Source organism: Lathyrus oleraceus, chromosome 1 (assembly GCF_024323335.1).
Source record: "Lathyrus oleraceus cultivar Zhongwan6 chromosome 1, CAAS_Psat_ZW6_1.0, whole genome shotgun sequence".
NCBI classification, from domain to species: Eukaryota; Viridiplantae; Streptophyta; class Magnoliopsida; order Fabales; family Fabaceae; genus Lathyrus; species Lathyrus oleraceus.
In genome coordinates, this window is record NC_066579.1 from 276,201,772 (window position 1) to 276,229,406 (window position 27,635).

General features: G+C 37.3%; 1 non-coding gene across 1 annotated transcript; it reads right to left on the reverse strand.

Annotated features, from left to right (window-relative positions):
- Positions 1–6,205: 6,205 nt before the first annotated feature.
- On the reverse strand, positions 6,206–6,313 carry LOC127116176 (small nucleolar RNA R71). Its single transcript, XR_007801154.1, has one exon. It is a non-coding gene; the product is annotated as a small nucleolar RNA R71 (small nucleolar RNA).
- Between the last annotated feature and the right edge of the window lie 21,322 nt (positions 6,314–27,635).

A 27,635-nucleotide genomic window follows, 5' to 3' on the forward strand; every position in this document is an offset into this window, starting at 1 on the left:
ATATATGCTTGAAATGTAGTATAATGGTGTCTCCCTTGAGAAATTTGACCAAATGTTGGAGAAACTTGCTGAGGAAGACACACAAGATACCTAGATGAATTAGGGCTACCAAGGCAAACAAGCTTCAAACTCATGATGAAATCTTGAACAAATTAAAAAATAAAGATAATGGGGATTCATATATGATGCTTAGAACAATTGTGAACCTTTGATAACTTGATCTCTTGCGTTGAGGGTCTCAAACCCTAGATATGAGCTTTATGAGGCACAGGTAGATGCACACACTACCTACAAAAGAAATAAAACTATGCTAGATATATTTTTGAGATTTTAGTTAGTGAACAAAGAAAAATAAAGTATGATACAATCAAATATGCTTGGTGATCTTTAGCAATGCAAACCCAATGGATGAGGGGTGAGGAGAAAGCCAAAGTGTGATCTCAATGCCAATGCAAATGATGAAAATACATGAGAGATCTTAGGGCAAAATTGGGGTCTTACAGCTGCCTCTCTTTAAGAACGTTCTAGCTGAGGAAGTGAAGGTTAAAATCTTTGTATCAACTCAATGAAATGGACTTAAATCACAACATCTAGAAACTAATTTTGGTCCCTAAGAGACCACATGATGCATATGATATGAATGCAATAATAATCTTTGTTGGGAATATATTGCCATAAAGGAAAAGAATCCGGAGAGATAAAAAGTCTACAGGAGCACAATGCATTCCATAAGGGAAACTCACTGGGGAGACAGAGACTATGGGAATAAAAAGTTATGCGTAGGCCCGACTACGACTTGAAAACTGCTGGAGACGCAAGGGGATTTCTATGAAAATAAATCAATGGAAAGACTCGGGCTGGGGAAAAAGGAATCTACATGTATCGGGATAACACATATACAGTAAGAGACATTTCTAGAGGGGGAGAGTAAATCAGAACGAAGCTGAAATACTCAAACAAACAAAAGGAAATTCGATTCCACAAAGAAATATGAACCCAACCTCAACTGGGCAAGAAAAACTTCAACACATGAGTAAAATAGATATATTATCTACCACTGGTTACTAGGTAGGAAAATAATACATTTAGACAGAGGGACATCTTGAAATTGATCATGAAACTTGGATGACACTCATATCACAAAAATTGAGTAAGTTATGGTTTATGGAAGTTGACCTTCTATCTAGGGCATATAAACAATGACCTATAATCTTTCACCATAAAAAATTACTTTCTAAGAAAAAGTAACTCTTGATGCAAACATGAAAGTTGTTTGGACTGTCATAAAGAGTAACTTTTCTCTTGGAATCATTTTTATATGACAAAAATTGTAGGAGATAGGGTCTAGGAAACCCTAGATTTGAACAATTGACTTTCTCTAGTCAAACTCTTTGAACCAACTTGCAAACTTGAAGTTCCTTTTCTATTTGGGGCTCATGGAGAATCATATATGCTTGAAATGAAGTATAATGGAGAATCCCTTGAGAATTTTGACCAATGTTGGAGATACTTGTTTAGGAAGACACGCAAGATACCTAGATGAATTAGGGCTACCTAGGCAAACAAGCTTCAAACTCTTGAACAAATTGAAAAATAAAGAACATGGGGATCCATATATGATGCTTAGAATAATTTTGAACCTTTGATAAATTGATCTCTTGCGCTGAGGGTCTCAAACCCTAGATATGAGCTTTATGAGGCACATGTGGATGCACACACTACCTACAAAAGAAATAAAACTATGCTAGACATATTTTTGATATTTTAGTTAGTGAACAATGAAAAATAAAGTATGATACAATCAAATATGCTTTGTGATATCTCCCAACGCAAACCCAATGGATGAGGGGTGAGGTGAAAGCCAAAGTGTTATCCCAATGCCAATGCAAATGATGAAATTGCATGAGGGATCTTAGGGTCAAAATTGGGGTCTTACAGCTGCCCCTCTTTAAGGATATTCTACCTGAGGAAGTGAAGGTTAAAATCTTCGTATCAACTCGGTAAAATGGACTTACATAACAACATCTAGAAACAAATTTTGGTCCCTAAGAGACCACATGATGCATATGATATGAATGCCATAATAATCTTTTTGGGGAATATATTGCCACAAAGGAAAAGAATCCGGGGAGATTAAAAGTCTACAGGAGCACAATGCATTCCATAAGGGAAACTCACTGGGGAGACAAAGACTCTGGGAATAAAAAGTTATGCGTAGGCCCGACTACGACTTGAAAACCGCTGGAGACGCAATGGGATTTCCATGAAAAAAAATCAATGGAAAGACTCGGGCTAGGGAAAAAGGAATCTGCATGCATCAGGATAATACCAATACAGTAAAAGACTATCATAGGGGAAGATAGTAAATTAGAACAAAGCTTAAATACTCAAACAAACAAATGCAAATTCGATTCCATAAAGAAATACGAACCCAAACACAACTGGGGAAGAAAAACTTTAACACATGTGTAAAATAGATATATTATCTACCATCGGTTACTGGGTAGGAAAAAAATATATTTAGACAGAGGGATATCTTGAAATTTATCATGAAACTTGGATGACCTTCATATCACAAAAATTGAGTAAGTTATGGTTCATGGAAGTTGACCTTCTATCTAAGGCACATACATAATAACCTATAATCTTTCACCGTAAACAATTACTTTCTAAGAAAAAGTAACTCTTGATGCAAACATGAAAGTTGTTTGGAATGTCATAAAGAGTAACTTTTCTCTTGGAATCATTTTTATATGACAAAAATTGTAGGAGATAGGGTCTAGGAAGCCCTAGATTTAAACAATTGACTTTCTCTGGTCAAACACTTTGAACCAACTTGCAAACTTGAAGTTCCTTTTCTATTTGGGGCTCATGGTGAATCATATATGCTTAATATGCAGTATAATGGAGTATCCCTTGAGAATTTTGACCAAATGTTGGAGAAACCTGTTGAGGAAGACACACAAGATACCTAGATGAATTAGGGCTACCAAGGCAAACAAGCTTCAAACTCATGATGAACTCTTGAACAAATTGAAAAATAAAGAACATGGGAATCCATATATGATGCTTAGAACAATTGTGAACCTTTGATAACTTGATCTCTTGCGCTGAGGGTCTCAAACCCTAGATATGAGCTTTATGAGGCACAGGTGGATGCACACACTACCTACAAAAGAAATAAAACTATGCTAGACATATTTTTGATATTTTAGTTAGTGAACAAACAAAAATAAAGTATGATACAATCAAATATGCTTGGTGATCTCTCCCAATGCAAACCCAATGGATGAGGGGTGAGGAGAAATTCAAAGTGTGATCCCAATGGCAATGCAAATGATGAAAATTCGTGAGGGATCTTAGGGTCAAAATTGGGGTCTTACAGCTGCCCTACTTTAAGGACGTTCTAGCTGAGGAAGTGAAGGTTAAAATCTTTATATCAACTCGGTAAAATGGACTTAAATAACAACATCTAGAAACAAATTTTGGTCCCTAAGAGACCTCATGATGCATATGATATGAATGCAATAATAATTTTTGTGGGGAATATATTACCACAAAGGAAAAGAATCCGGAGAGATTAAAACTCTGGAGGAGCACAATGCATTCCATAAGGGAAACTCACTGGGGAGATAGAGACTAGTGGAATAAAAAGTTATGCGTAGGCTCGACTACGACTTGAAAACTGCTGGAGACGCAATGGGATTTCCATGAAAATAAATCAATGGAAAGACTCGGGCTGGGGAAAAAGGAATCTGCATGTATCAGGATAACACCAATACCGTAAAAGACATTCATAGGGGAAGAGAGTAAATCAGAACAAAGCTGAAATATTCAAACAAACAAATGGAAATTGGATTCCACAAAGAAATACGAACCCAAACTCAACTGGGGTAGAAAAACTTCAACACAAGAGTAAAATAGATATATTATCTACCACCGGTTACTGGGTAGGAAAATAATATATTCAGACAAAGGGACATCTTGAAATTGATCATGAAACTTGGATGACCTTCATATCACAAAAATTGAGTAAGTTATGGTTCATGGAAGTTGACCTTCTATCTAAGGCACATACACAATAACCTATAATCTTTCACCATAAAAAATTACTTTCTAAGAAAAAGTAACTCTTGATGCAAACATGAAAGTTGTTTGGAATGTCATAAAGAGTAAATTTTCTCTTGGAATCATTTTTATATGACAAAAATTGTAGGAGATAGGGTCTAGGAAACCCTAAATTTGAACAATTGACTTTCTCTGGTCAAACTCTTTGAACCAACTTGCAAACTTGAAGTTCCTTTTCTATTTGGGGCTCATGGAGAATCATATATGCTTGATATGAACTATAATAGAGTATCCCTTGAGAATTTTGATAACACTGAAATTTACGTATTTTCGACTCCGATTTCACATGCATTCTAGTTGTTTTATTGTCATTTTGTTGTGTTATTTCTATGTTTTCCTTTGTTTTCAGGTTTTTACTTTAATCGGAGCCCCGATCGGGAAAAGGAGTGAAAAAGGGCTAAAAACCCTAAAATTCAGCATTTTGTTCTTGTGGCCTACCCCATGGTTGGCGCCATAAACCCTGCCATGACGTGTCAAATTCAACTTCCATCAACTCCCACGTTTTCCCACTACTTCCACTAAGGCGCCCCATATTGTGCTTGTGGCGGGCGCCATGGCCTTGTGGCGGGCGCCACAAGAGGAAAAACGGTTCCCTCCTATTTTCAAGTTGAAGGGCATCCAAGTCATTTCCATCTTTTTACTTGCTTATAAATAGAAACGCGGGCGCCACTACTTTTATTTACTTTCCGCACTCGCACTACTTTTATTTAAGTTAATGCACTTTTACTTTATCATGTCTAACTAAATCTATAAGGTTAGAATGTAAGGATCGTAATTGAACCGATAATCCGTACAATTGTTCGTAGAAACACTTAAGGGCTATTTTAACTTTCAACTTAAGTTTTCCCGCACTTCAATTCTGTTGGGTAAGATCGAAAGTCGTCCAATGTCTATTTAAACTTAATTGTTTTTAACAATTTCAAAAACAGCGAAAGCGCTTTGTTTAGTTCATTAGGAGTTTTTAACATTAAGAAGAAAAGAGATTTTAAAACTATTTTCGGACGCGTTTATAAGTTTAGAGTCTGGTTCGTAAGAACCTCTTTTGGTTAAGAAATCCAGGTTATAATACTTTTCAACTTAGTCAATATACTATATTTCTTAAAAATAGGTTTACTACTCTAACGCAATGCGCGCCTTTTTATAAGTGACAATAAGAGGGTTTGATTAGGGAGTACAACTCGGTTCTGAATACACGAAAGCGACAGTTCGCGTTAAATTAGTTCTTTTCAAAGTAGGAAACATTGCCCATAAGTAATTCTATTAGCAAGTACTTGGATTATCAATTAATTATGTGAATTACATTCGACCCTGTCTTTATTAATTAATCTTTATTTAACACTTTAATTTTCAGTGCACACTCTGAAAACACCTATTTCAATTACCTTTGATAAACACCATAACAATAGATAACGATAGCTTGACACTTGGTCTTTGTGGATTCGACAATCTTTTATATTACTCTGACGCGTTCGTATACTTGCGAAAAACACCGCATCAAGTTTTTGGCGCCACTGTCGGGGACCAATTTCGTCAAATTTCATTTTCCTGTTGTTATATCGTTTAAACTTAGGTTATTTCCCGCCGGTCAATGCGAAGAACTCGCAGCACCGGAAGTTTAAATTTAGTAAACCCTCTGGCGGAACCTGAACGTTACGCTCGCGCACGTTTATTCTTTCATAGAATTAAGAGAGCTATGGAGGAAGATCAAAACCAAAGACCTCTTAAGGACTTCGCACAACCATTTAATGAAGAACCTAGTTCTAGTATAGTAAACCCAATCATCCCAGCTAATAATTTCGAACTTAAACCATCCCTGTTGCAACTAGTGCAACAGAGACAATTCGCGGGTCTCGCTACCGAGAACCCTAACCAACATTTAAAAATATTTCTTCAATTAGAAGACACTTTTAAAACCAATGGAGCTTCTCCTGAGGCAATACTTTTAAGATTATTTTCTTTTTCCCTCAGAGATAAAGCCCTATCATGGTTACATTCCCTTCCACCCAATTCCATTACGACTTGGGATAACCTTAGAAGAGTTTTTCTTGCTAGATATTTTCCCCCGAGTAAGACCGCCGTTCTTCGAAACCATATAACTAGATTTACCCAAAAACCAAGGAGAATCGTTGTTCGAAGCTTGGGAGAGATATAAAGAGTTGTTACAAGCATGCCCACATCATGGTTTAGAAAATTGGTTAATCATTCAAACCTTCTATAATGGACTTCATTACAACACAAAGATGACCATCGACGCTGCCGCAGGCGGTGCTCTGATGAACAAACCTTATCCTGAAGCTAGTGCCCTCATCAAAGATATGGCTCAAAACCATCAATCATGGGGAGTCGAACGAGCGACAGTTGAGAAGAAGGAAGCCCAAGGAGGAGTGCATGAACTAAGCTCTATAGACATGATGCAAGCTAAAATGGACGCATTAGCCCTCAAAGTCGAGCATATGTGCATAAACCCGAATACTGTAGCCGCAATTTCGTCGGATTGTGAGATATGTGGAACCAAAGGACACCAATCCACATAATGCAGTCTATTAAACGAAACCCACTCTGAGCAAGTGAACTACACCCAAGGGAGCCCATACTCGAATACCTATAACCCTGGATGGAGGAATCACCCGAACTTCTCCTATAAAAACAATAACCCTATTCAAAATAATGCACCTCCGAGACCTAGTTATCAAGCCCCTAGATCAAATCAACCTATGCAACCTGTACCACCAAAGCCGAGCCTTGAAAAAATTATGGAAAATTTTATCACCGCTCAAACCCAACAAAACAAGGAGTTCATGAACCAAAACATTCATGTTAACGAATTGATTACTCAGTTAGGAACCAAGGTTGAGCAAATAGTTACTCATACCAAGATGCTTGAAACCCAGATCTCTCAGGTAGCTTTAAACCAAGCCCCTCAGACTACACCTGGAGGATAATTCCCTGGACAACCTCAACAAAATCCGAGAGGACAAGCCAATGCCATTACCCTACAAAGTGGGAACGCTTATGATGAGCCACCAAACCCAAGATTGAGTGAACCCGAAACTTCTAAGGAATGTACCAAACCCCCGGACAAAGTAAAGGAACCAGAGGAATCTGAAAACCAGGAAGGTCGAGAGAAAGGAGAAGAACCTAAAGATAAAATTTACGTACTGCCCCCGCTATATAAACCACCTATACCATATCCGCAAAGACTCAAACAAACCCAGATCAATAAACAGTATCAAAAATTTATCAAAGTTATAGAAAAACTTCATGTAGAAATCCCTTTCATAGAAGCCATCACCCAAATACCTTCTTAAGCAAAGTTTCTGAAAGACATCCTTACCAACAAACGTAGACTTGACGATCCGAAGCCTTTGGAATGTAATGCTATTTCCGAGGACAAATTAGCAAAGAAAGATAAAGACCCTGGAAATTTCTCCATTCCTTGTCTTCTGGGTAATCATATCATCGATAAAGCTTTTCTAGACTTAGGAGCTAGTGTGAGCTTAATGCACTTAGCAGTTTGTGAGAGGTTAAACTTAGGAGAATTACAACCCACTAAGATGTCACTTCAGTTAGTCGATAGATCTGTCAAATATATGATAGGCATTTTAGAAGATGTTCCTGTTAGGATAGGTCAGTTATTTATCCCTACTGATTTTGTTGTCATGGACATCAAAGAGGACAATGATATACCAATCCTTCTAGGTAGACCATTCTTATCGACTGCAGGAGCCATAATAGATGTCAAGAAAGGAAAGTTGACGTTTGAGGTAGGTGACGAGAAAATTGAATTTATACTTTCGAAATTTCTTATGGCACCTGTGATGGGAGACTCGTGTTATGCCTTAGATATCATTGATGAATGTGTTAGAGAATTAGAACAAAAAGAAATTATAAAAACAATTAAGTTACCATCAACTCTCATAAGAGAAGATGATGACTTTAAGAAACCCTACATCAATGATAACCTTTACGAATGTTTATCCCTTACCCCAGATCCTATGCCATGCCCTAAGAAACCAACCTTAGAACTTAAGGAACTTCCTAAGAACCTGAGATATGAGTTCCTCAATGAAAAGATGAACCGTCCAGTTATAGTTAGTGCTACCTTGAGCCAAGAGGAAACGAACCAACTTTTAGACGTTTTACGAAGATATCCCTCAGCCTTAGGATATAATATCTCTGATATGAAAGGTATAAGCCCATTCGTATGCATGCATCGGATTTCGCTCGAAGAAGATTCAAAACCCTCTAGGGAACATCAGAGAAGAATAAACCCTATAATGAGTGATGTTGTTAAAAAGGAAGTTCTTAAGTTACTTAAGGCAGGTATAATCTACCAGATCTCGGATAGTAAGTGGGTGAGCCCTGTGCATGTAGTACCTAAAAAGGGAGGCATCACAGTCGTGCAAAACGATAAAGGCGAACATGTAGCAAAACGTTTAGAAGGAGGATGGCGGATGTGTATAGATTATAGAAAATTAAATAAAGCAACTAGGAAGGATCATTTCCCTTTACCATTTATTGACCAAATGTTGGAGCGTCTAGCCAGACACTCTTACTTCTGCTATCTGGATGGATACTCTGGATTCTTCCAAATACCTATCCACCCCGAAGATCAAGAAAAAACTACCTTTACATGCCCTTATGGAACTTTTGCCTACAGACGAATGCCATTCGGCCTCTGTAACGCTTCAGCTACTTTCCAACGCTGCATGATGTCAATCTTTGCAGATTACCTAGATGGTATCATGGAAGTGTTTATGGATGATTTCTCGGTTTGCGGATTCGATTTCCACAATTGTCTTGCTAACCTTGAGAAAATCCTGGAGAGATGCGTGGAAGTTAACCTCGTGCTAAACTGGGAAAAATGTCATTTCATGGTGACCGAAGGAATAGTTTTAGGACATATAGTTTCCGAAAAAGGCATAGAGGTAGATAAAGCCAAAATAGAAGTTATAGAAAACCTAACACCCCCAAAAACCATCAGAGAAGTTCGAAGTTTTCTTGGACACGTTGGATTCTACCGGCGTTTTATTAAGGACTTCTCCAAAATAACAAAACCTTTAACTGGACTTTTAATGAAAGATGCTGAACTCATTTTTGATGAAAAATGTAATGACGCATTTAATCTTTTAAATCAAGCATTAATCTCATCACCTATTATGAAACCGCCCGATTGGTCGGAACCTTTTGAGATAATGTGCGTTGCTAGTGATTACGCAGTTGGAGCCGTTATAGGACAAAGAAAAGATAAAAAATTACATGCCATTTATTATGCCAGTAGAACCCTAGATGCTGCCCAACTTAACTATGCAACAACTGAAAAAGAATTACTCGTTGTAGTTTTCACTATAGACAAATTTAGATCTTATCTAGTAGGAGCAAAAATTATAGTTTACACCGATCATGCTGCCATTCGTTACCTATTAAGTAAAAAATATGCCAAGCCCAGGTTACTCCGATGGATTCTATTACTACAAGAGTTTGATTTAGACATAAGAGGTAAAAAAGGCACTGAAAATGTAGTAGCCGATCACCTTTCTAGGCTAGAACATCTAAAACCTGAACTAGTACCCATAAACGATGATTTCGCCTATGATAGACTGATAGCCAGAGTAGAAACCATTGAAGATAATAACCTAGATCTTTATGAGCATTCCCAAAATTCCTTAGCAATAAGTAACGTACCTTGGTATGCAGACTTCGTTAATTACCTAGCTGCTGATATAGTACCCCCTGATCTTGACTATCACCTCAAGAAGAAATTCTTCCACGATGTGAGAAACTTCTATTGGGACGAACCACTCCTTTTCAAAAGGGGTAAAGATGGCATTTTTCGCCGTTGCGTTCCAGAAGAAGAGGTAAATAGTATTATCGAGCATTGTCATTCTGCACCCTATGGTGGACATGCGAGCGTCTCTAAGACATACGCCAAGATTCTTCAAGCTAGCCTATTCTGGCCTACCATGTGGCGTGATGTCTATGCTTACATTGTCAAATGTGATAGATGCCAACGCACTGGAAACATTTCAAGACATGATGAAATGCCTCTAAGAAACATTCAGGAAGTAGAACTCTTTGACGTATGGGGTATAGATTTCATGGGACCCTTTCCACCATCCTTAGGAAATAGATATATCCTAGTAGCTGTAGACTATGTGTCTAAGTGGATTGAAGCTATAGCTGCACCCACAAACGACACTAGGGTAGTGATCAAACTATTTAAAAACTATATATTCCCTAGATTTGGAACACCACCTTTAGTCATAAGCGATGGAGGATCACACTTTATATCAAGAATATTTGACAAACTTTTAAGAAAATATGGAGTTAAACACAGAGTAGCAACACCATACCATCCACAAACTAGTGGCCAAGTAGAAGTATCTAATAGGGAGATAAAACAAATCCTAGAGAAAACTGTTTCTATTTCTAGGAGAGACTGGTCTCAGAAGCTTCAAGAAGCATTATGGGGCTATAGAACCGCTTTCAAAACCCCTATAGGAACTACTCCTTACCAACTAGTCTATGGAAAATCCTGTCACTTACCGTTCGAGTTAGAGCATAAAGCCTATTGGGCCATTAAAACTTTGAATTTAGACTACCTAGCCGCTGGAGAAAAACGTACCCTAGACATTCATAAATTAGAAGAACTTAGGAAATTGGCCTACGAGAATGCAAAAATATATAAAGAGAGGACAAAAGCCTATCACGACAAAAGAATAGTAAAGAAAAACTTCAATGTAGGCGATTCTGTTCTCCTTTTCAACACTAGGTTACGACTCTTCCCTGGAAAGCTACGTTCAATATGGACTGGTCATTTCGAAGTATCCAAGATTATGAGATCCGAAGCCGTAGAAATCAAGAACAAAACTTGTAGTCCATTCATTGTAAATGGACAAAGACTAAAGCTCTACGAAAGACAGGAGATAGTCGTGCTCTGTGGATCCACTCAGGCAGACGACACCCCTACTACCTGATCTCACCATTTCATTTCATTTTATTTCTCTTTTATATATTTATCGTATTTGCATAATCTATTTTATATTATCGCATTTAGAATATTATATAAACCATTACTATACATTATTATTTCTATTTTTATCTATATATGTTTTATATTTATTTTATTTGCATTTTAATTTTTCAGTTATTTATTTATTTATATTTAATTTATGTTTTTGTTTTTGTTTCAGTTTCATTTTTTATTTTCGTTTTTACTTTTATAAAATTATGCAAGTCAAAGAAACTAGGAGAATCACAAGACAAATGCTATCCAGACCCCTAAAAGCCAAAAGACAAGAGAAGCCCAAACCAAAGGACCAAAATCCGTCCCAGCCAGATTTTGCCTTGTGGCGCCCATCACAGCGTCTGTAAATGGTCGGGGCAGACCCCTTTTCTTCACCATTTTTGCAACTTACAACCTCCCAAACCCGTTTTTTCACCTTGGAAAAAAGTCCTTGAACCCACAAAAAGCTCATACTTTCTTAACCACCATACCACACAAATCATTAATCCACTTTCCATTTTTGATTTCATCCGTCGGATTTTGTAAAAATCCAACCTTTTCACCAACTACTTCATCTTATTCAAGAGCATTCAAATGGAGTTTAACGGATTCATTCTTCGAGGAGGGAAACCGGGGGAGAGACAAAGAAAAATTATTGAACGGTTGCAAAATCGGGAAATCCTCCCTTACAAGGTATGTTGACGAAAACTGTCTCTACGCTTTAGGTATCTATCATAGCATTTTCCATTTATTAGATAACTTAGGTTTGCATAATTTCTTTACCATCAAAGAACCAACCTATGAGCGGTTGACAATTGAATTTCTGAGTTCCTTAATCTATATTGTCAACCCTAACACTGCTAGCACAGTTGGTACTGTCAAATTTAGAATGTTTGCTGTTGAATACGAGTTCAGTACCGACGAACTAGCCAGCTTGTTAGGGATCCCTCATGGGGAAGGTGCTATTTGTGAGCCCCCTTTGGATTCCGAATGGTCTGTTGAGGTATTTTCCTTCTGGGAGCGTTTATCAAACACTTCCATAAACTCTTTTGAAGGAGTTCTTGCCTCAACTATCCATAACCCGGCCATCAGAGTTTTTAGATATCTGTTGGCATGCACTATTTTTGGCCGGGAGAATCCAAATAAGGTTAACGCGAGAGAGCTTCTATATTTGCAAGGAAGCCTCACAAATAGGCGAATTAATTTGGTTCTGTTCATGCTTGCCCATATGATTTTAACTTTGAATAAAGCGGGACCGATTTCTTTTGGTGGATTGATTACGTCTATTGCTCGGGCACTTAACCTGAACAATGAGTTGGTTACCCTAGACCCCTTACCTCCTCGCACAATTAACCTAAAACTTATGAGAGACATGAAATTGTGTCGTTCAAGGAGAGAAGGAGGTTATACACTTATGGTTCATGGTGTAGCCATCCCATCTATTGTCCTACCTTACACCAGACGTACAGATATACGAGATGAGAGGAATTGGACCTACGATTTAGACGCTCCACCTATTTTGGGTCCTCTTCCTCCTAACATTCCTGATGAGGCGGGACCAGACACTAATGATGAATATGATCGGAGAGAGAGATCTCTCGTACCCCATGTGTCCCCCCATCATCCTTCACCACCACACACCGCACCATCTTCTTCTGCAGGTACCACTCGTGGCTTCTATATTACAGAGGAGATGTGGCGTGACCACATGGATAGAGAGTAAAGGCGAGATGACCTCCTCTCTACCATCCAGCAACAAATGGCGGACAACATGAGCTTTATGCAAGAATCACAGCGGAGGACAGACAGGTCCTACGTCACTGTTCTACAGTCCCTGCAAGTGATTACAAATACGCAAGCCCGTCAACAACAATACAACCAGCGACACATGGCACTCATCGAAGCTACTAAAGGTTCCATTTTAGGTAACCTTCGAGAGGTGAGGACCGCTCAGGATGCTCTGCAGGCGAGGATGGATCAGAGAGACCATCGTCGTACCCGATCCCGTCGTCCACCTCAGGATGGCGAGGGCACTAGTGGTCAGCAATAGGTTGCCAGGTAACTCTTCCCTTATCTTATTTCGAAACATTGGGGACAATGTTTGATTTATGTGTGGGAGGAGCATTTATCGTTTTCCTTTTATTTCCAGTTTTTATTTGCTGTTTTTAGATAATTTATTTCCTTTTCGTTGTTTATTTTGCTTTTTAGTATAATGCATGAGTCTGACGAGTCACCGAATATAGTAAATCTTTAGTACAATCATACCTCCCCATACCTTTAGCCCCACCAAGAATTTTTGCAAAAGAAAACAGTGTTATTCCGAAAAGCTTTCAGGTCTTAAAGACATGTTTTGAGTAAGGATGCGGTGACTTGGGAGAACTTTGCGAAACATCAGTATTATTTTAGCACCATAGACTTCGTAAATATAGGAATCATTCCCGAAACCCCATATAACATGGCCTTAATCATCATTTCCGTATAAGTCCTCAGTAGTTTATCCTAGCAGTCATCTCCGGCCTACGCATCCTCTACGTAGGGGACCGATGCAAATAAGTGAATGATCCAGAAAAACAAAAAAAATAAAAGAAAGCAAAAAGGCAACTCCGGTATAGGTGACCCTCACAAAGTCATTTAAACCAAAGGATTGTAAAAATTGCTAGAAAAAGAAAAAGAAAAAGAAAAAGAAAAGAAAGAAACTCACCCACTGTTAGTTGGTTCAGAGGTATCTGGCACTGAACTCGGTAGGGCGGATTACGATCTGATCCCCCACAACTACAGATGGGTCCAATAAAAGGGTTTACACATATTTATGTGCCAGAAAACCCATGCTCAGATCATAATCACTAACAGGCCACTCTACTATGAAGCATGTACGGATAACGGGCTTAATGTGATTGCGCCTGAATGAAAAGGACACAAAAAGAGATGAGGAGGCAGGCCTAGGTATTATGGGATAATATGGGTTGGTTAATATAAGAATGATATTTATGTTCGTATTTGCGGATTAGTGTCATCATGATACCCTTAGTTCACTCAGTTAGTACCTATCACTGCATCCCGACTTGAACTTAGAATTTTTACCTGAAGCACTCGTTTACACCAGTTTTTCTTTCACGAGCTTTATAATGTTTTGCTTGAGGACAAGCAAAGGTTTAAGTGTGGGAGAGTTTGATAACACTGAAATTTACGTATTTTCGACTCCGATTTCACATGCATTATAGTTGTTTTATTGTCATTTTGTTGTGTTATTTCTATGTTTTTCTTTGTTTTCAGGTTTTTACTTTAATCGGAGCCCCGATCGGGAAAAGGAGTGAAAAAGGGCTAAAAACCCTAATATTCAGCATTTTGTTCTTGTAGCCTACCCCATGGCTGGCGCCATAGACCCTGCCATGACGTGTCAAATTCAACTTCCATCAACTCCCACGTTTTCCCACTACTTCCACTAAGGCGCCCCATATTGTGCTTGTGGCGGGCGCCATGGCCTTGTGGCGGGCGCCACAAGAGGAAAAACGGTTCCCTCCTATTTTCAAGTTGAAGGGCATCCAAGTAATTTCCATCTTTTTACTTGCTTATAAATAGAAACGCGAATTCACTTTTACAATCATCCAAACTTAGAACATAGGCAAACTCAGAAGCAAATTTGTTTCACTTAGGCATATATTCAGTATTTTATAGTGGTAATCACTTCGCATTGGACTGTTACCACAATTGTGTAATCAAGTCTGTGATAGAGTCTGTAATCGAGTTTGGAGCACTTTGGAAGGAAGTTAATCCTGCCGCCATTTTCATTTTCGCATTGCAATTTACTCAGCCCTCTGATTGGAGCAGGTTTTTATTACTTGTCTTTATCTTATTTATTTCCCGCACTCGCTTTACTTTGTTTATTTCCCGCACTCGCTTTAAATTATTTATTTCCTCGCACTCGCTTTAAATTATTTATTTCCTCGCACTCGCTTTACTTTTGTTTATTTCCTCGCACTCGCACTACTTTCATTTATTTCCCGCACTCGCTTTAAATTATTTACTTCCCGCACTCGCACTACTTTTATTTACTTTCCCCACTCGCACTACTTTTATTTAAATTAATGCACTTTTACTTTATCATGTCTAACTAAATCTATAAGGTTAAAATGTAAGGATCGTAATTGAATCGATAATCCGTACAATTGTTCGTAGAAACACTTAAGGGCTATTTTAACTTTCAACTTAAGTTTTCCCGCACTTCAATTCCGTTGGGTAAGATCGAAAGCCGTCCAACGTCTATTTAAACTTAATTGTTTTTAACTATTTCAAAAACAGCGAAAGCACTTTGTTTAGTGCATTAGGAGTTTTTAACATTAAGAAGAAAAGAGATTTTAAAACTATTTTCGGACACGTTTATAAGTTTAGAGTCTGGTTCGTAAGAACCTCTTTTGGTTAAGAAATCCAGGTTATAATACTTTTCAACTTAGTCAAGATACTATATTTCTTAAAAATAGGTTCACTACTCTAACGCAATGCGCGCCTTTTTATAAGTGACAATAAGAGGGTTTGATTAGGGAGTACAACTCGGTTCTGAATACGCGAAAGCGACAGTTCCCGTTAAATTAGTTCTTTTCAAAGTAGGAAACATTGCCCATAAGTAATTCTATTAGCAAGTACTTGGATTATCAATTAATTATGTGAATTACATTCGACCCTGTCTTTATTAATTAATCTTTATTTAACACTTTAATTTTCAGTGCACACTCTGAAAACACCTATTTCAATTACCTTTGATAAACACCATAACAATAGATAACGATAGCTTGACACTTGGTCTCTGTGGATTCGATAATCTTTTATATTACTCTGACGCGTTCGTATACTTGCGAAAAACAACGCATCAAATTTTAACCAAATGTTAGAGAGACTTACTGAGGAAGACAGACAAGATACTTGGATGAATTAGGCCTACCAAGGCAAACAACCTTCAAACTCTTGATGAACTCTTGAACAAATTGAAAAATAAAGAACATGGGGACCCATATATGATGCTTAGAACCATTGTAAACCTTTGATAACTTGATCTCTGACACTGAGGGTCTCAAACCCTAGAATGAGCATGATGAGGCACAAGTTGATGCACACACTACCTACAAAAGAAATAAAACTATGCTAGACATATTTTTGATATTTTAGTGAGTGAACAGAGAAAAATACAGTATGATACAATCAAATATGTTCGATGATCTCTCCCAACGCAAACCCAATGGATGAGGGGTGAGGAGAAAGCCAAGGTGTGATCCCAATGCCAATGCAAATGATGAAAATGCATGAGGTATCTTAGGGTCAAAATTGGGGTCTTACAACTGCCCCAATTTAAGGACGTTCTAGCTGAGTAAGTGAAGGTTAAAATCTTCATATCAACTTGGTAAAATGGACTTAAATAACAACATCTAGAAACAAATGTTGGTCCCTATGAGACCTCATGATGCATTTGATATGAATGCAATAATAATCTTTGTTGGGAATATATTTCCACAAAGGAAAATAATCCGGAGAGATTAAAAGTCTACAGGAGCACAATGCATTCCATAAGAGAAACTCACTAGGGAGACAGAGATTCTGGGGATAAAAAGTGATGCGTAGGCCCGACTACGACTTGAAAACTGCTGGAGACACGAGGGGATTTCCATGAAAATAAATCAATGGAAAGACTTGGGCTGGGGAAAAAGCAATCTTTATGTATCGAGATAATACCAATACAACAAAAGACATTTGTAGAGGGAGAGAGTAAATCAGAACGAAGCTGAAATACTTAAACAAACAAAAGGAAATTTGATTCCACAAAGAAATATGAACCCAAATTCAACTGGGGAAGAAAAACTTCAACACATGAGTAAAATAGATGTCTTATCTACCATCGGTTACTGGGTAGGAAAATAATAGATTTAGACAGAGGCACATCTTGAAATTGATTATTAAAAATTGGATGACATTCATATCACAAAAATTGAGTAAGTTATGGTTCATGGAAGTTGACCTTCTATCTAGGGCACATAAATAATGACCTATAATCTTTCACCATAAAAAATACTTTCTATGAAAACAGAACTCTTGATGCAAACATGAAAGTTGTTTGGAATGTCACAAGGAGTTAATTTTCTCTTGGAATCATTTTTATATGACAAAAATTGTAGGAGATAGGGTCTAGGGAACCCTAGACTTGACCAGTTGACTTTCTCTGGTCAAACTCTTTGAACCAATTTGCAAACTAGAAGTTCCTTTTCTATTTGGGGCTCATGGAGAATACTTTATGCTTGAGATGAAGTATAATGGAGTATCCCTTGAGATTTTTCACCAAATGTTGGAGAAACTTGTTATGGAAGACACACAAGATACCTAGATGAATAAGGGCTACTAAGGCAAACAGGCTTCAAACTCTTGATGAACTCTTGAAAAAATTAAAAAATAAAGATCATAGGGATCCATATGTGATGCCTATAACCATTGTGAACCTTTGATAACTTGATCTCTTGCACTCAAGGTGTCAAACTCTAGATATGAGCTTGATGAGGCACATGTGGATGCACACACTACCTACAAAATAAATAAAACTATGCTAGATATATTTTTGGTATTTTAGTTAGTGAACAAAGAAAAATAAAGTATGATACACTCAAATATGCTTGGTGACTCTCCCAATACAAACCCAATGGATGGGGGTGAGGAGAATGCCAAGGTGTGCTCCCAATGGCAATGCAAATGATGCAAAGGTATGAGGGCTCCTAGAGTCAAAATTTGGGTCTTAAAGCTGCCCCTATTTAAGGATGTTTTATCCGAGGAAGTGAAGGTTAAAATCTTTGTATCAACTCGACAAAAAGGACTTAAATAACAACTTCTAGAAACAAATTTTGGTCCCTAAGAGACTTCACGATGCATATGATATGAATGCAATTATAATCTTTGTGGGGAATATATTGCCACAAAGGAAAAGAATCCGGAATGGAAACTCACTAGGGAGATAGAGAATCTGGGGATAAAAAGTTATGCGTAGGCCGGACAACGACTTGAAAACTGCTGGAGACGCAATAGGATTTCCATTAAAATAAATAAATGGAAAGACTCTGGCTGGGGTAAAACGAATCTGCATGTATCGGGATAACACCAATACAGCAAAAGACATTCATAGGGGAAGAGAGTAAATCAGAACTAAGCTGAAATACTCAAACAAGCAAAAGGAATTTCGATTCCACAAAGAAATACGAGCCCAAACTCAACTGGGGAAGAAAACTTCAACCTATGAGTAAAATAGATATATTATCTACCATCGGTTACTCGATAGGAAAATAATACATTCAGATAGAGGGACATCTTGAAATGCATCAGGAAACTTGGATGAACTTCATATCACAAAAATTGAGTTAGTTACGGTTCATGGAAGTTGACCTTCTATCTAGGGCACATACACAATGGCTTATTATCTTTCACCATAAAAGAAATTACTTTCTAAGAAAAAGTAAATCCTAATGCAAACATGAAAGTTGTTTGGAATATCATGAAGAGTAACATTTCTCTTGGAATCATTTTTATATGACAAAAGTTGTAGGAGATAGGGTCTCGGGAACCCTAGATTTGACCAGTTGACTTTTTCTAGTCAAACTCTTTCAACCAACTTGCAACCTTGAAGTTCCTTTTCTATTTAGGGTTCATGGAAAATCATATATGCTTGAGATGTAGTATAATGGAGTATCCCTTGAGATATTTGACCAAATGTTGGAGAAACTTGATGAGGAAGACACACAAGATACCTAGATGAATTAGGGCTACCAAGGCAAACAAGCATCAAAATCTTGATAAACTCTTCATCAAATTTAAAAATAAAGAACATGGGGATCAAAATATGATGCTTAGAATCATTTTGAACCTTTGATAACTTGATCTCTTGCACTGGGGTCTCAAACCCTAGATATGAGCTTGATGAGGCACATATGGATGCCCACAATACCTTAAAAAGGAAAAAAGCTATGCTAGACATATTTTTGGTATTTTAGTTAGTGATCTCTCCCAATGAAAACCCAATGGATGAGGGATGAGGAGAATGCCAACGTGTGACTTAACCTCCAATGCAAATGATGAAAATGCATGAGGGATCTTTGGGTCAAAATTGGGGTCTTAAAGCTGCCCCTATTTAAGGACATTCCAGCTAAGGATGTGAAGGTTAAAATATTTGTATTCCTTGTTAAGGTGGACTTAAGTAATAACATCTAGAAACAAATTTTGGTCCCTAAGAGACCTAATGATGCATATGATATGAATGCATTAATAATCTTTATGGGGAATATATTGCCACAAAGGAAAAGAATACGGAGAGACTAAAAGTCTACATGAGCACAATGCATTCCATAAGGGAAACTCACTAGGGAGAAATAGACTATTGGGAGAAAAATTTATGCGTAGGCCCGACTACGACTTTAAAACTGATGGAGACGCGAGGGGATTTCCATGAAAATAAATTAATGGAAAGACTCAGGCTGGGAAAAAAGGAATCGGCATTTATCGGGATATAACCAATACAGCAAAAGACATTTGTAGGAGAAAAGAGTAAATCAGAACGAGCTGAATTACTCAAAAAAACAAAAGGAAATTTGATTCCACTAATAAATACGAACCCAAACTCAACTGGGAAGAAAAATTGCAACACATGAGTAAAATAGATATATTAGCTACCACTGGTTACTGGGTAGGAAAATAAAACATTCAGACAAAGGGGCATCTTGAAATTGATCAGGAAACTTTGGTGACCTTCATATCAAAAAAATTGAGTAAGTTATGGTTCATGGAAGTTGACCTTCTATCTAGGGCACCTACACAATGGCATATAATGTTTCACCATAAAAAAAATTACTTTCTAAGAAAAAGTAACTCTTGATGCAAACATGAAAGTTGTTTGGAATGTCATAAAGAGTAACGTTTCTCTTGGAATCATTTTTATATGACAAAAATTGTAGGAGATAAGGTCTAGGGAACCCTAGATTTGTCCAATTGACTTTCTCTAGTCAAACTCTTTTAACCAACATGCAAACTAGAAGTTCCTTTTGCTATTTTGGGATCATGGAGAATCATATATACTTGAGATGAAGTATAATGGAGTATCCCTTGAGATTTTTGAACAAATGTTGGAGAAACCTGCTGAGGAAGACACACAAGATACCTAGATGAATTAGGGACACCAAGGCAAACAAACATAAAAATCTTGATGAACCCTTGATCAAATAGAAAAATAAAGAACATGGGGATCCATATATGATGCTTAGAACCATTGTGAACCTTTGATAACTTGATCTCTGACACTGAGGGTCTCAAACCCTAGATATGAGCATGATGAGGCACAAGTTGATGCACACACTACCCTCAAAAGAAATAAAACTATGCTAGACATATTTTTGATATTTTAGTTAGTGAATAAAGAAAAATAAAGTATGATACAATCAAATATGTTCGATGATCTCTCCCAACGCAAACCCAATGGATGAGGGGTGAGGAGAAAGCCAACGTGTGATTTCAATGCCAATGCAAATGATGAGATGGCATGATGGATCTTAGGGTCAAAATTGGGGTCTTATAGCTGCCCCTATTTAAGGACATTCCGACTAAGGATGTGAAGGTTAAAATCTTCGTATCAACTCTGTAAAATGGACTTAAATAACAACCTCTTGAAACAAATTTTGGTCCCTAAAAGACCTCATAATGCATATGATATGAATGCAATAATAATCTTTATGGGGAATATATTGCCACAAAGGAAAAGTATCTGGAGAGACTAAAAGTCTACAGGAGAACAATGCATTCCATAAGGGAAACTCACTAGGGAGACATAGACTCTAGGGATAAAGAGTTATGCGTAGGCTCGACTACGACTTTAAAACTGCTGGAGACGCGAGGGGATTTCCATGAAAATAAATCAATGGAAAGACTCTGGCTGGGGAAAAACGAATCTGCATGTATCGGGATAACACAAATACAGGAAAAGACATTTGTAGGGAAGAGAGTAAATCGGAACTAAGCTGAAATACTCAAACTAGCAAAAGGAAATTCGATTCCACAAAGAAATACGAACCCAAACTCATCTGGGGAAGAAAAACATCAACCTATGAGTAAAATAGATATATTATCTACAACCAGTTACTCGGTAGGAAAATAATACATTCAAACAGAGGGGCATCTTGAAATTGATCAGGGAACGTGGATGACCTTCATATCACAAAAATTAAGTAAGTTATGGTTCATGGAACTTGACCTTCTATCTAGGACACATACACAATGGCCTATAATCTTTCACCATAAAAAAAATTACTTTCTAAGAAAAAGTAAATCTTGATGCAAACATGAAAGTTGTTTGGAATGTCATAAAGAGTAACGTTTCTCTTGGAATCATTTTTGTATGACAAAAGTTGTAGGAGATAAGGTCTCGGAAACCCTAGATTTGACCAGTTGACTTTCTCTAGACAAACTCTTTCAACCAACTCTCAACCTTGAAGTTCCTTTTCTATTTAGGGTTCATGGAGAATCATATATGCTTGAGATGTAGTATAATGGAGTATCCCTTGAGATATTTTAAAAAATGTTGGAGAAACTTGATGAGGAAGACACACAAGATACCTAGATGAATTAGGGCTACCAAGGCAAACAAGCTTCAAAATCTTGATAAACTCTTGATCAAATTGAAAATTAAAGAACATGGGGATCAATATATGATGCTTAGAACCATTGTGAACCTTTGATAACTTGGGATCTTGCATTGAGGCTCTCACACCCTAGATATGAGCTTGATGAGGCACAGGTGGATGCACACACTTCCTTAAAAAGGAAAAAAACTATGTTAGACATATTTTTGGTATTTTAGTTAGTGAACAAAGAAAAATAAAGTATGATACAATCAAATATGCTTGGTGATCTCTCCCAATGAAAACCCAGTGGATGAGGGATGAGGAGAATGTCAACATGTGATTTCAATGCCAATGCAAATGATGAGATGGCATGAGGGATCCTAGGTTCAGAATTGGGGTCTTACAGCTGCCCCTATTTAGGGACATTCCAGCTAAGGATGTGAAGGTTAAAATCTTCGGATCAACTCATTAAATTGGACTTAAATAACAACATCTAGAAACAAATTTTGGTCCCTAAGAGACCTCATGATACATATGATATGAATGCAATAATAATCTTTAAGGGGAATATATTGCCACAAAGGAAAAGAATACGGAGAGACTAAAAGTCTACAAGAGCAAAATGTATTCCATAAGGGAAACTCACTAGGGAGACATAGACTCTAGGGAGAAAAAGTTATACGTAGGCCCGACTACGACTTTAAAACTGCTGGAGACGCGACGGGATTTCCATGAAAATAAATCAATGGAAAGACTCGGGTTGGGCAAAAAGGAATCTGCATGTATCAGCACAACACCAATACAACAAAAGACATTTGTAAGAGAAGAGAGTAAATCAAAACGAGCTAAAATACTAAAACAAACAAAAGGAAATTCGATTCCACTAATAAATACGAACCGAAACTCAATTGGGGAAGAAAAACTGCAAAACATGAGTAAAATAGATATCTTAGCTACCACCGGTTACTGGGGTAAGAAAATAATACATTTAGACAGAGGGGCATCTTGAAATCGATCAGGAAACTTTGATGACCTTCATATCAAAAAATTGAGTAAGTTATGGTTCATGGAAGTTGACAATCTATCTAGGGCACATACACAATGGCATATAATCTTTCACCATAAAAAAAATACTTTCTAAGAAAAAGTAACTCTTGATGCAAACATGAAAGTTGTTTGGAATGTCATAAAGAGTAACATTTCTCTAGGAATCATTTTTATATGACAAAAATTGTAGGAGATAGGGTCTAGGGAACCCTAGATTTGACCAGTTGACTTTCTCTAGTCCAACTCTTTGAACCAAAACGCAAACTTGAAGTTCCTTTTCTATTTTGGGCTCATGGAGAATCATATATGCTTAAGATGAAGTATAATGGAGTATCCCTTGATATTTTTGACCAAATGTTTGAGAAACTTGCTGAGGAAGACACACAAGATACCTAGATGAATTAGGGATAACAAGGCAAACAAACTTCAAAATCTTGATGAACCTTTGATCAAATTGAAAAATAAAGAACGTGGGGATCCATATATGATGCTTAGAACCATTGTGAACCTTTGATAACTTGATCTCTTGCAATGAGGGTCTCAAACCCTATATATGAGCTTGATGAGGCACAGGTAGATGCACACATTACCCTCAAAAGATATAAAACTATGCTAGACATATTTTTGGTATTTTAGTTAGTGAACAAAGAAAAATAAAGTATGATATAATCAAATATGATTGGTGATCTCTCACAATGCAAACCCAATGGATGAGGGGTGAGGAGAATGCCAACGTGTGATTTCAATGCCAATGCAAATGATGAGATGGCATGATGGATATTAGGGTCAAAATTAGGGTCTTACAGCTGCCCCTATTTAAGGACATTCCAGTTAAGGATGCGAAGGTTAAAATCTTCGTATCAACTCTGTAAAATGGAGTTAAATAACAACATCTTGAAACAAATTAAGGTCCCTAAGAGACCTCATGATGCATATGATATGAATGCGATAATAATCTTTATGGGGAATATATTGCCACAAAGGAAAAGAATTCGGAGAGACTAAAAGTCTACAGGAGAACAATGCATTCCATAAGGGAAACTCACTAGGGAGACATAGACTCTAGGGATAAAAAGTTATGTGTAGGCTCGACTACGACTTTAAAATTGCTGGTGATGCGAGGGGATTTCTATGAAAATAAATCAATGGAAAGACTCGGGCTGGGGAAAAATGAATCTGCATGTATTGGGATAACACCAATAAAGCAAAAGACATTTGTAGGGGAAGAGAGCAAATCGGAACGAAGCTTAAATACTCATAAAAACAAAAGGAAATTTGATTCCACAAAAAAATACGAAACTAAACTCAACTGGGGAAGAAAAACTTCAACACATGAGTAAAATAGATATATTATCTACCGCCGGTTACTTGGTAAGAAAATAATACATTCAGACAGAGGGACATCCGTTACTGGTTAGGGTAAACATATCAGGGATTACTCGCTGGAAAAAATAAGGACTATTCATTATCAGTTACTGGGTAAGAATAGCCTACTGGGGAAAAACAAACAAATAGGATTTACAATTGCCAGTTTACTGGGCCGAAGACCAAAGAGAGAGTATATGTCACCGATTAAAGTGAACATATCAAGGATAAACTCAAAGGGAAGAATATTCGTCACCGGCTAATGTGTACAGATCAAGGATAAACTCAAAGGGAAGAATATCCATCACCAGTTAAGGTGAACATAACAAGGATAGACTCAGCAGAGGAGAAAAGGATTTATATATACCGCTTATTGGGCAGAACATCGAACAAGTAGGATTTACAACTACCTTTTTACTGGGTAGAAGACCATTAATAGGATTTACAACTACCCTTCTACTAGGTAGAAGACCGAACAAGAAGAATATATGTCACCGGTTAAGATGAATATATCAAGGATATATTTGCTGGGGAAACGAAAAAAACGAACTTGCTGGAGAAATCAAAGAAGTAAATTACCTTTGACCGGTTACTGGGTAAATCACAGGTAAAGTATTCACCAATCAAGAAGGATATTACTAGTTACTGGGTAATAAACTTATGGGTACCAAAAGATCTATCTAGGTAAGAACTAGAAAGAAATGGTCAAACAAGACTCAACCCAATGAGGAAATAACTCAAGGGGAATGGTTCCATCTAGATAATGAACTAGGGAGGAAACATAAATAACAATCATCCATGAGGAAATAACTCAGTGGGGAAGAAGAAAGGATAAACTCTTTCTTCTTAAGGGGCTGACACTCTATATTGAAGGAGGACAGACACACATAACCTGTATGGGGAAATAATATCACCAAAGCAGGGGATCAGAAAAAAAGGTCAATGTGTAAAAATGCACAATGAAATATCTGATGTTATGTTTATACACGTATATGCATTTGTATGTATATGATTGTGCTAACAAACGAGCATAAAGAATACAAGCATGAAGGTCTGATCATCATAACTAAATACCTGACTAATCTCAACAAGATGGGAACACAAACTGGATAACCTACTAGGGATGTAAGTAAATCAACGAGAATATAAATCCTCACTCAAATATAATTCTCGGGGTATGGCACACAACCAAGTGCTCAAGGCACTTCGGGGAGATCAGAATCCAAATTCAATGTTCAACTCTAGTTGTGGAAAGGCATGGAGAACATGCACCCAACCATAAATGCTGAAGAACTTGGCGCTTAGAGGAAATGAAGAATATACATATCAGTAGCAGTTATGAGGATTAAAACAAATCCAACTCAATACTCAACTCTCAAAAGAGGAGGAGACTGCTAGGGGATAAGAGAGATCTTCCAAGAATCCACATCTCAAGCTGAGGGATATATATATATATATATATATAGAGAGAGAGAGAGTTCAAAGCAACAAGTCAATGTTGCGAGGAATTTTCGATCAACACCATATGAAATGGGGGACAACCCTATAGGGTATTATTAAAATACTGCTCAATATCAAACACTGTCTAAAATGAGGAGATCTTCTATTAGAATATGGCGCTCCGTTGGGAATCTATATCATAACGAGAGGCAAAACTCTAAGTGGAGAACCAGACGATTTACTGGGAGCTCCCATAAAAATCAACTTTGTGGGGCTTCACTGGGGATTCAACAATCTTCCAGGACAAATCAAAGGCCACACGAGGATGCAAATTAACAACCAATTCCTCAAAAGGAAAACAACAGTCATCATACTCTTCTTAGAGATTGAGAAATAAACTAATTCCAAAGTACCAAAATATCAACCGGATCTACAGACTCATGCAGGGGAGAAACTGCCATGGCTATGCAACAACCAAATAAATGTGTGTTGGGGGTCTGAAAAACCAAATAAAGGTTTCACAGAGATCCGGGGTTCATTCACAAATATACAAACTAAGGATGCAAAAACATGAAAGCCTCAACTTGGGAAGGATGAATTGTAAAGGGAACAACGTATCAGATCTAACGGTGATGATACATTTCTTAGGGAGCAACTTATCAACCATGCTAGGGATGAACGACGAACTGTTGGGGAGGTAAGATCACTAACAAACTGCTTGGGGAAGACAGCAATGCTTCACATATTAAGACTTACCGTTCTTAGATTGTTGTTGACATTCCTTTTTGAAATTGATGCTTTTAAAGTAAATATTTTATTATTTCAGAAAAAATAATTATTCATTGATTTATTTACTTCAAAATTATCATCATAAAAGTCCAATTCTATTACGACAAAAACAAGTAAGAATAACAAATAATTGGATAAAATCTCAACTTTATTTAATAAAATGGTAGTCCACAAATGGCGGGTCTCCGTGGATCTTTACAAAGCTAAAGAAATGGTAATTTACATGGAAAAGGACTACATTGAATTTTGAACAAATGTTGGAGAAACTTACTAAGGAAGACACACAAGATACCTAGAGGAATTTGGGTTACCAAGGCAAACAAGCTTTAAACTCTTGATGAACTCTTGAAAAAATTAAAAAATAAAGAACATGGGGGTCCATATATGATGCTTAGAACCATTGTGAACCTTTGATAACTTGATCACTTGCACTGAGGGTCTCAAACCCTAGATATGAGCTTGATTAGGCACAGGTGGATGTACACACTACCAACAAACGAAATAAAACTATGCTAGACATATTTTTTATATTTTAGTTAGTGAATAAAGAAAACTAAAGTATGATACAATCAAATATGCTTAGTGGTCTCTCCCAATGCAAACCCAATGGATGAGGGGTGAAGAGAATGCCAAGGTGTGATCCCAATGCCAATGCAAATAAAGAAAAGGCATGAGGGATCTTAGGGTCAAAATTGGGGTCTTACAGTTGCCCCTATTTAAGAACGTTCTAGCTGAGGAATTGAAGGTTAAAATCTTCGTATCCACTCGGTAAAATGGACTTAAATAACAACATCTAGAAACAAATTTCCGTCCCTAAGAGACCTCACAATGCATATGATATGAATGCAATAATAATCTTTATGGGGAATATATTGCCACAAAGGAAACGAATCCTGAGAGATTAAAAGTCTAGAGGAGTACAATGCATTCCATAAGGGAAAATCACTAGGGAGACAAAGACTCTGGGGATAAAAAGTTATGTGTAGGCCTAACTACAACTTGAAAACTGCTGGAGACGCAAGGGGATTTCCATGAAAATAAATCAATGGAAAGACTCGGGCTGGGCAAAAAGGAATATGCATGAATCGGGATAACACCAATACAGCAAAAGACATTCGTAGGGGAAGAGAGTAAATTAGAACGAAACTCAAATACTCAAATGAACAAATGGAAGTTCGATTCCATAAAGAAATACGAATCGAAACTCAACTGGGGAAGAAAAACTTCTA